Below are 11,785 nucleotides of genomic sequence, written 5' to 3'. Positions count from 1 at the left end.
CCCCCCCCCCCCCCCAGAAATACATGATTGGATTTGTGTTATTTAGAGTATTACCATGAGATTGTTGATAGATTAGATATGACCATAGATAAAATGCTAAGTGGAAATGCTTTGTAATTGAGAGCCCTGTGTACATAGGACCTACTAATATAGTCTGTTTTGGTAGCCAGCAGGGAAAGCTTGTGAGTAACGTGAAGCAGCACTTCAGTGAGGTAATCAGGTAGTCCCGGATAGCAGAAGGAGAATGGTCGGGGCTCAGGAAGAACAACGTGTCAGTCAGCCCTTCCCAACTTCACTGTGCATGAGAAGCACCCACAGATCTTGTTAAAATGCAGATTTTGTTCTGTAGGTCTAGAGTAAGACCCGGGATTCTGCATTCTCTTGGGTGTCGCCAAAGCTGCTGGTCTGCAAGTCATACTTCTAGCAGCAATGCGTTCAGGAGAATAATTCTGGTTAAGTTAATGAGGGCTTGGACTGGGGAATGAGTACAGATATAGAGAAGAGCGTTCTTTTTTATATAGTGGAGGTAAAAATTGAAGAACAAAGGGAAATCATGAAAAAATGAAGTGTTTAATCAAGGTGACTACTAGTAAGAAACAATGGTGTCAATAGTATCAATGCTGAAGTCGTGAGGAAGTTGGGGGAAGGAAAGAGGATAGGTTTTTCTAATCCCCATTATTTTCTTCTTGTGCTGCAGTGTGGGGTCTGACTTGGGTACTTGGGGTGGGAAAACCCACTGACCTATTCAGTCTAGTCTGAAAGGGTGATGGGGAGTCAAAATTTTATCCTCTGTTCATGTGTCTGCTGAAAATGAGAACACAGCGAATACATATATTTAAAGAGCCCTAAAGGGAAGGAGGACTGAGGACATAAATCCAAGTAATGCAGTTGGAATTTGAACCAATAAGTCATCTTGGAAGTCAAAAAGGCCAGGTTTCCTTAGACCATGGTGTCAGTCCCTGCCTGTTTACTGCTGTGAGTCCTCAAGGACAATCCCCACCCCTATGTCCTGCACATGATATACTACTGGCTTCAGATATTAATACCATTAAGCCTGAGAATATTAATAATATTACTTATTAAAATTGGTGTGATAATAATATTAACAACAGTTCACATTATTAAGCACTTATTATGTGCCAAATGTTGTGCATTTTATAATTATTGCATTAATTCTCATAATTTCAGGAGAAAGGTATTATATCACCTCTCCCCACCCTGGATACTACTGGCCCCCACTTTATAGCTAATTGATGTGAGGTTTTGCAAGGCTTAGTGGTGGGGTGGCAGAACTGGAATTCAGAGTAATCAATTTAGTAGCTCTGCCAACAAGCAGGCCCATCAAACCTGGTTCAATCAGCTTCACTTTGAACCATCAGGTAGAATAACTCCCTTAGCTGCACCTCCACAAAATCATTGTCCTTATGCTCAACTCGAGTTATAGCAGGGCACCTGGCTCAACAGTTAGTTTAACTGGGCTCTGGTCCTAACTCTGCCCCGATTATCTGTGTGACCTTAGAAGGCTTAGACAAAGCACTTGAATTCTCTGGGACAAAACAGTCTCACATAATTAAAAAAGAGAATTGATAAAAGCTGTGGTTTCTCAGACCCAGCTATCCATTAGCAGTGGTTCTCAACCTTCTGGCCCTTTAAATACAGTTCCTCATGTTGTGACCCAACCATAAAATTATTTCCGTTGCTACTTCATAACTGTAATGTTGCTACTGTTATTAATCATAATGTAAATATCTGATATGCAGGAAGGTCTTAGGCGACCCCTGTGAAAGGGTTGTTCGACCCCCAAAGAAGTCGCGACCCACAGGTTGAGAACCGCTGCATTAGTCAACAGAGAATGCCTGGCCAGGTAGCTTATCCCAATAAGTCAAGGTTACGAGTTATATCCTCAGTCAGGGCACAAGAATCAAACAACGAATGCATAAATAAGTGTATCAACAATAAATTGATGTCTCTCCTTTGCTCTCTCTCTCTCTCTCAAATCAATAAATAAATTTTAAAAAATTAGAATTGACAGAGGAGCCTTTAGCAAATACTGATGCTGGGTCCACCTCAGAGACTCCACTTCACTTAGTTTGGCAAAAAATTTTACAAAAGCATCCAAGAACTTCCAGTGGACAGTCCGGGATGAGCCCACACAGTAGAAAGTCACTCCTTAAAAGATGTAAGGGAAGCCCCTATCTTTCACTGTTCCTAAAACATCCTGATACAAATCTCCACGAGAGTAGGCATCAGACTTGTGACCACCGGGACTCATTTCATGGTGGGCTTTTATTTTGGCTACAAAGCCCAAGTGGGAATATAGAATCTGAGACATTAGGCATTAGGGAGTTCTGATCTAATAAAAATTCCAGATTTTACAGGTGAAAAATATGAATGTGAAAAAGATATCCTATTTTTAAAAAGAAAGAAATTTTTTCTCTAGAATGGCCCTCTGAGGAGCTTGGAGCAGCCTGGGTACTTTGTGTGCTGAGAGAGAACCTGGAGTTGAGAAATGTGTTCAGGGCCAGCAGGATCCCCTGGATTTGGCTTGAAGTCTGAGACATTACACAGACTGACATGAAAGAAAGCACCAGCTCTACGTGGAAATGATTTCACCCCTAATGGTTTGCATGTCAAATACTCCTGGGCCTCTGGGGACTGGAGATTTCAGGCAGTGAGTGTGGCAGCACCTGGAGCTCCATAAAACTCCACTTAATGGAAGTGGCATCACAACCAGCAACGCTCCCTAGAGGGTTTTTCAGTCCCCCGGCCGCTCGTCAGAAATTGTGCCAATAACTTGTACTTTAAGATTCTTTAGTTCTAAGAATTGGTGTAGTTTCTTCTAAGTTGTCCCAACGGAGCCACACGTGGGTTGATTCCCTTTGATCCCCACCTTCTCTCACTTCTGGTTCTGAACTGCTGAAACCAAAGATGTTTGTCTTCTGTGGCAGGATGACATCAGCGAGGAGGCAGTTCCTCGGCGAAGGAGCCAAGTCCTCAGACATGATCTCGGAAGTAGGACAAGTACATTTTGTTTCTGCGATTCAACTCAGAGAACGGCTTGGTCCCTTAAGCGTGTGCCAAATGTGTTTGCGCAACTTCAGCAGTGGCTTCCAGAATGTGGTTTAAGAATCTGCCAAGGGTTTCATTTCCTTTGGGAATGAACATACATGCCTGGCATGACTGGTGTTGGCCAGATATGTCAATGTGAATTGGGGAAACCACAAAAAGAGTTAGGGTCTGAAGAGACGATCTCTGTGGCTAGGCAAGGCATGAGAATTGGCTGCAGGATTTACCCCAGTGGGAACACATTACATAGTAATGGAGAACATTGAGATCAAGTTGGCTTGGCCATGGTTCCATTTTGTTTTGGTGAAGGGTGTGTTAATGCAGTGGAAAGGAACAAGAAAAGCTACCAACTTGGCTGCTGTTTCTGAACATTTGCTCTGAACATTCTTGAATCCTCCTGGTTAAAGAGAACTTCTTGTAATTGTTTCCCCGAGGCAATGGAATAAGAAATCGCATGCGCCCGCGCGCGCACGTGCACGCGCGCACACACACACACACACACACTACACACACTACACATGCAAACACACACATAGGCAAAACCTTGTAGGAAAATGAAAGTCATCCATTGTCCTTTATTCTTCCCAATAAAAACACAGGTTCTTTTTTTTTGTTGTTGAACCACAGATTTATTTTGGGGCTTGTTGTTTCAGCAACTAGTGTTAAATATCCTGATTAATTAAAGCACTTACAATATGCCAGTTTGTGCCCAATATATTTTGAAGAATCACAAGGTTGAAGAGGTAATTTCTACACTGTCAGTAATGAGCTAGGAATAGTATCCCTCCTCATCCACTTCCTCCTCCTTTCCTCATCTCTAAGGATGTAGACTTTGTTGATTCGTCTAACTTAATAGTCCTAAAACTGGGGTTGCCAAGAATGCTTTCCCTCTGCAGCCCGGGTATAGTATACTGTTGGAGTCCAGCCCCAATAGGTCCAGGGGTTCCCAAAGGTGTGGACAGAGTTGGCGAAGAGGGAATGACATGGAGGCAGTGATCAGTTGATCTGCATAGTGAAGTTCTCCAGCCAGGTTCTGTCCAGGTTCTCCAGACAGGTTCTGTCCAGGTTCTCCAGGCAGGTTCTATCTCAAAAACACAGGTTCTTATTGGGAGAAATAAAGGACCATAAAAATGTGCATACATATATAAATGACTACCATTTTAAGGGCTAATGTTGGTGTCTTTAAAGGCCAATTTATATATATAAAAGGCTAATATGCAAAGTGTCCCCTTGGGAGTTTGACTGCTCACTATGATGTGCACTGACCACCATGGGGCAGTGTGGAATGAAGGAAGGTCCCTGCCTGGCAGCTTGAAGGCCCTGATCGACCCTGATCACCAGCCTGGCCAAGGGACCTTACCTGTGCACTAATTTAGTGCACCAGGCCTCTAGTCTTATAATAATAAGCTCCTTCATTTTGTAGTTTAAATAAACTCCTTACAGGACCCTACCTATGCACTAATTTCGTGCACCAGGCCTCTAGTCTTATAACAATAAACTCATTCATTTTATAGTTTACAGAACAATTTCACATGTTTCATCTAATGAGTCCAATAACTTGGTAAGGAAGAGATTAGTTTTCTGTCCATTTTAACACCTGAGGAAATAATGGATTATAAATTAGGGTCCAGAATCAGGATAAAAAACGGGTCATTTCCATCCAACCTCTCCACCATGTTGGCTCTCTAATTTTGTTCTTAGAAGGAGCAGAGGTCAATCAGCATGTGACTCATCTATTTATGGGGCTAGAAACAAGGCCTAGTATCTCAGTGTGTGGTCTAAGTGTGACCAGCAGCAACACACACTTCTTCCTGTAGCCTTTAAGGCCCACCTTAACCTTCTCAATTAGTATCTGCCTTTCCTTGGCATGCCCCTGTGGTGATTCATGTGCACAGTTAAGTTCTGGACACCCTGGGGCACCAGCTGGGATTTCAGTCTTAGCTCAGCCACATTCAGGAGTCCCTAAGTATCAGAACTGCATAAGCTGGGAATTCAGAAGAAATCCTCACTCTAGGGTCCCATCCCTGAGGTTCTGCTTCTGGGATGGGACCAAAACAAAACCTCCGTAGGTTGTTGTAATATGCTGCAGGTTTGAGAGCTGTCTCTGAGATCCCTTCTCACCTTGGATGAATCTGAGAGCCTTGTTTATAAAGAATGGGTCTTTTATGCTTTGTCCCCACCCAAGACTTTATTTATGTCTCAGGATTTATACAACATTTTTCATTGAACCTGACCTTTGCCTTTCTGTCCAGAGGCTCTGCATTCTTGAATCCCCCTTTAATAAGTACTGCCAGAGGCACCAACCCCTCTATGTGGTTAACTGTAACAGTACGGTGGTGTATTTTATTCCCTTCTTCTATTCAGTAAAAGGAGTTAAAATGTCATGAAAGAGGCCCAGGAATGAAGGCAGGCACAACCATCAGTGGGACTGAGTCTGACTTGTGAGTGAGAAACTGTGAACAGCACAAAGCATGAGGCAGTGCTGAAGGCCTGGGTGAGGAGGCATAGCCCACACAGCTCACTCTTCAGGAAAAGCTCTCAAATGTCCATTAAGACTGGCAGAAAAGTCAGCATGTTGCAAACACCAGCAATAGTGCCAACAAGCAAGTTCTAGGAAAGGTCTGGATCCCAGGAAAAGCCTGGCTATTTCTGGCAAGGCGGTGAGAGACCCCAAGACATTGTTTTGTTCATTGTACCTCTTAAAAATAAAAGCAAATACCAAAACAAAACCCACATTTGCCTCTGTGTACAGAGTCATGCTGTAAGATTTGGGAATGTGTTGAGCCATCTGCTGGACATAGAAAGAGGGAAAGTTTATTAGGGAGAGATTACTCCTGGGTCAGGAGCGGACAGCTGCGCAGCAGAGGCCCCTGAGCCAGCCTGTATATGAGGAAGCTGTTAACACTAGATGTCCTGTATTTCACTGATTCTTAGATATGCAGTGATGGGACCAGGCAGCAGGGCCCATGCTGATTTATTGGGTTTTGCAAAACAATATAGAAATTGACAGAGGGTTCTTGTAGAGCCCTGACCTGCCAGTGCTAACACAGGTGCTCATATTTTCATCTGACATCTGTGCTTGTCTGGCTTCACACTGCACATGTGAGGACACATGCTTAATCTGGGCACCACACACTGAAAGTGGGCAGCTGTTGCCATCCCTGGCTGTCGGACTTGTGCCTGTCACATCCCTCACTACTAACTGCCTTTTCTCTCTCCTTTAAGTTGTTTCATGGCTTAGCAGCTGTATGGGTAATTATTTTATTTTCTCCTCCCCCAACTTCTTGAATTCCTCTCATTACCTCCTTCCTGTCTCTTCCTGGCCCATATACTCTGGACACAACCCAATTCCCATAGCTAAACCTCCCACTCTCTCTCTCTGAAGCTTAGGATCTCAGGGAATCTGGAAATAAAGGAGAACTTTTCTTGGACCTTGGTGAGAGGCAGAAGCTTCTGGGCTCCTGGCACCAGGTGTCTTTGATGCTTGCTGCTCTGCATGAATAGGCTGTCCTGTGACCACCCCAGGACAGGTCAGTGTTGTAATCATCCATTTAGACAGGGAAGCGTCCTATTCTCCTTGCAGGTCTAATAGCAGGATGTGGGTAGTGTGGTTGAGTGGGCCCTCAAGTTACAAAAGCCAGTGGTTCTCAATCATGTGATGTTAGACTCCTCTGGGATATTCTCAAAACATACAAGTTCCTGGGCCCAACCCCCAGAATCCTCACTTAACTGGGCTGAGTGATGCCCAGGTAGGTACTTTATTTCACAGGCTATTGGCTGGTTGAAAGCCACTGCTGTTTCTCCTTCCGTGCATAGGGTCTCAAATAGCGTCAAATCACCAAATCCCCTCTTCCAAGAGGATGGTTTTGGTATGTCCCAAATGTGAATTCTAGAGTCCATGTAAAAGTGAGCAGGGATATGTCACTTTTGTTAATCTGATGGGGAAGGCCAATGAGAAAGAGAGTGTTAGGAAAATGCAATTTTGCTGCTGCCTGGCACGTGCAGTGGCTTATTAACTGCTAACTAAGTGTTGCCGATAGACAGTGCTCCCAGAGGGGCTGGCTGTAATGAACAAGATAGAGGAATGCAGTTCTTCTGTAATTACACACTAGTGCAGCTCACACCTACTGCTCCCAAGGCCTCCGTGCCAGGGCCAAACTTTCCATTGCTTATTCAATGATCTTGTGATATTGTGTCCACAGCTTAATCGCTTTTAGATTTGCCCTAATTTCTTTGGCAGGGGAGTGCCTCTGCAATGGGTACATTTGCATATCTGTCTTAATTACCTTTTCCTTAAGAAGAGAATAGGAACTGTCAAGCTCACTGGGGTGCAGTGAGCGGTTTGGGCTATGGCAGAGGAGGAGCTGCAAAATCACAAAGCTGCCTGCTTCCAGCTGTTCTTACCAAACTGGCCCCTGGGAACACAAATTAACACACCTGGCCCTCTCTGCTAGCATGGCAGCCACATGCACTCTTGATTCAAGAATGTACTTTTAGCATCCTCTCCACCTATGGCAACAGAATGTACTTTTAGCATCCTCTCCACCTAAGGCAAGACTTTTAAAAGGGTATACTTGTATAGTAGCTATGATCGCTGCTGGAGGAGTTTCCTACAAAGAAGCTGGAATGTTAGGGTTATGAGGGATCCAAAATGTCACTTAGCCTGAGGTCACATATGCAAATGTGTATGTAGGCCTGTCTGAGGAAACTTTCTGTGATGATGGAAATGTTCTATACCTGTAATGTCCAGTGTGGTGGCCACGGGTGACGAGTAGCTGTTGAACACTCAAAAGGTGCTAGAAACTGGAAATTTAAGTTTATTTATTTTAGCTAGTTTGAATTTAAATTTAAATAACCTCAAGTGGCTGGAGAGCCACTGAAATAGACACCTCAGGCCAGGGTGGGGGGTGACCTGGGCCCCGATAAGCCCCTAGAACATGATAGGGCCCAGTACTCTCCAACATATAGTTGCCATGTGGGAGTTCTAAGGCTTAGTGATGAAATACTCTGATTTTTAAAGAGAAGACAACAATTCATAATTTTATTTGAAATCTCCTAAGTTTAAAATGTTGGAAACTATTAAAAATTGTAAAGAGCTTGGACTTTTCTTCTAGTAAAATTTCTTCATTTTACAGACGACTCAGGTGACTCCCACTCTAGGTGGGCACACCACTCAGCTGACTGGGATGAGCGGGGCCAGGATGAACGGGAGCAGCTCCTCCCCGTATCCCCGCATATGGTGCACCAGGCCTCTCGTATGCATATAAAGCTTAAATTTTGCTAAGCAGATTTATTTTTCTCCCAAACCTGCTCTATATTCTATACTTCCTCTCTCAGATAGTGGTAAAATGGTTCACTCATTTTCTCAAGTTACATAATCCTCCATTATTTTTGACCACATTAAATTAGATGCCCATTTTGTCAAATTTCTTATATATTTGCCAGCATTTTCTTATCACCTTGCATTGTCTAGACCAGGGGTCCTCAAACTTTTTAAACAGGGGCCAGTTCACTGTCCCTCAGACTGTTGGAGGGCCAGACTACAGTTTAAAAAAAAATTATGAACAAATTCGTATGCACACAGTGGCGGCAAAAACACCCGGCGGGCCGAATAAATGTTTTCCGCGGGCCTCATGTGGCCCGCGGGCTGTAGTTTGAGGACCCCTGGTCTAGACTATTGCTATAGCCTCTAAACTACTTTTCCCCAAATCTGTAGTTTTTCTCATCTCTGGACTAACTTTAACACTGCCCTCCTGAAGTCACTAAAAAAAATAAAAATGTATATAACAGATTTCTGCTTCAAATTCTCTGTTGATTCCTGTTGTTCCAGGATGAGGTTTAAATTTTTTTATAAAACTGACTCCAGTTTGATTTGTCCAACACTGACCCCAGTTTGATTCTTCAACCTAAGTTTTTTTTTTTTTTCCAGTTTTCACTTACATACTCAACAGCCAAGCCACAGAGAACTGTTATCCATTCCTCAAATCTAGCACATCTTGTCACGGCTCTGGATTGTTGCCACACCATCCCTTCTGTCTGGGATGCACTTTCCTCTGTTTTAATTCATTTTTCAAGTTTGATTTCAAATGCCAGCTCCTTTAAAAATTTTCTACAACTCCTCCACAGGATGAACTATATCAAATCCTGAATTTCTCAATGCTTTGTGCACATCTCTTTTATGGCTGTGCTCCTGAAGACACAGATCTTGCTCATCTTTGTATCCTTGGGGCCTAGCACAGTCCCTAGCACAAGGTAGATGCCCAGTGAACCTTTGTGCAAGCATTAATATTACTAGTGACAGTGGCCAGCTGTGGAACCTCTTATGGTAAAAGGAGGGATCACTTCTTACACATTTTTGTGTCATTAGTGACCATAACATACTAAGTACTCTCTAAATCAAGCATGTCAAACTCAAAGGCTAACATGGCCAAATAAACAAGGTTTAAGTTTATGTGGGCCGCAGAAAAACAAAAACTTCAATTTTCATAGAAATCTAGGCTTATTTTGATAGAGACATGCTGAATACAAAGGGCTGAAATAAATGAGTAATCATTAACATAAAATAATAGAACATTTTAATAAAAATTAATATTTTTTTCTTGAACATTAACTTATCAATACTGAATAACTGCACAAATTAATACGTGTAATGCAAATAAACCTATTTTTCTTGTTCTCTGAAAGCGAAATATTTCCTGTTGTGCACACCAAACAAGTCAGTACAAGACTAATGATGAGCCAATCAGCTGCTAAAATATTTGCTGCTAGTATAGTGGAGAGAAATGATGCACCTGCGCATAAGGCGCATAAGGGAAATGCAACATGATTACAGTAATCAGTCATTAGTGAACACTGCAATTTGTTATTAATAATTATGTATAACAAGATATTGTAAAAATTAAATTACAAAATTTTTATTAAAACGTTTCTTACATACCATTTTATTGGCTGGGCTGCAAAAGTATGCATTGTGGGCCGTGAGGAGTTTGCCATGCTTGCTCTATATGTTTATGGACTCAATGCATTGAAGATTCCCAGAAATCAAACATAATGATAACTAAATATCTCTCTGTCACTTAGTTTTATGGCCTTGGAAAGTTTGGGAGGGAACCAGAACTTCCAAAGACCAACAGTCCATCATGGTGGTCATGTTTTTTGTTTTCATTTATTTCTACGCAGAAATTATACTAAGCATGGTGATAGCTACTATTTATTGAGAACCTGAAATGTGTCATATTTTGCATTAAAAATGACCTCTTTCAATTAGCATTTCTTAAAGGCAGCTATGATTGAACTAAGGGCTATTATCAAAAAAACCCTGGAATTTATTTAAAATTACCTTGAGCATGTCTAAAAGACTCAAATTATTGGTTAAGCCCCTCATACAATACTTTGCTAATCCTTTTCTAATGATCTCATCTTCAGAAGTAGCACAGGCAGGAGAAATGTTGAGCTTCACCCCTAACAACATAATAAGCAGATTTTGGTATTTACATAATAACTCAGAATGATTTTAGGACATTTTAGACAAAATATACACCCACTTAGATTGCTGTCATTGCAGTTATCTCATCACTCTTAGAAATTAAATGTAAATGGAAAAAAGCAAAGATTAGGGAGTTTTTGGATCCATTGCACTTGGTTTAGCTACTTAAATGCTCTGGGTCTGCAGCAAAGTGCCACCATTAGGGAATTGGGTTCACAGAAAATGAAATCATTAAAGCTTGGAGCAAGATGTCAAAATTTGATCTGAGTTAGAAGCAACTAGATCCAGACTGGATAAATCCTCTAAACAAAAAATCAGCAAAGAAACAGCAATCACAATGACTCTCTTGATCAGATGGAATTAATTGACATCTTTAGAACATTTCACCCCAAAGCTACAGAATATACATTCTTCTCAAGTGCACATGGGACATTTTCAAATATAGACCACATATTAGGACACAGGCAAAGTCTCTGCAAATTCAAGAAGATAGAAATCATAACAAGCATCTTCTCAGATCACAATGGCATAAAGCTAGAAATCAGCTACAATAAAAGCAATGAAAAAAATCAAACAAATTGAGGATAAATAGCATGCTATTAAATAATGATTTGGTTACCAAAGAGATCAAAGAAGAAATAAAAAGCATCCTGGCAACAAATAACAATGAAAAGAAAACAATCCTAAATGTATGGGACACAATGAAAGCAGTCCTGAGAGGGAAGTACATAGCTCTACAGGTCTACCTCAAAAAATAAGAAAAATGGTAGTAAATCATCTAACTCTACAACTCAAAGAATTAGAAAGAGAGCAACAAGAAAAGCCCAGAGTGAGAAGAAGGAAGGAGATAATAAAGATCAGAGCAGAAATAAATGACATAGAGAACAACAACAAAAAGATCAATGAAACCAAGAGCCGGTTTTTTGAAAGGATAAACAAGATTGATGAGTTGCTAGGAAGTCTCACCAGGAGGCAAAAAGAGAGGACCCAAATAAACAAAATTAGAAATAAAAGAGGTGAAATAACAACAAACCCCACAGAAATATGAAGAATCATAAAAAAAAAGACTATGAGCAACTCAATTCCAATGAACTGGCCAACCTAGAAGAAATGGGCATATTCCTAAAAAAATAAAACCTCCCAAAACTCAACCAGGAGGAATAAAAAAAATCTGAAAGGCCAAAATGAATGGAGGAAATTGAAGCAGGAATCAAAAAACTTCCAACTAACAAA

The sequence above is a fragment of the Myotis davidii genome, unplaced genomic scaffold, assembly GCF_000327345.1.
Source record: "Myotis davidii unplaced genomic scaffold, ASM32734v1 scaffold709, whole genome shotgun sequence".
In the NCBI taxonomy this organism is placed as follows: domain Eukaryota; kingdom Metazoa; phylum Chordata; class Mammalia; order Chiroptera; family Vespertilionidae; genus Myotis; species Myotis davidii.
Note: the sequence above shows the minus strand (reverse complement) of the source record.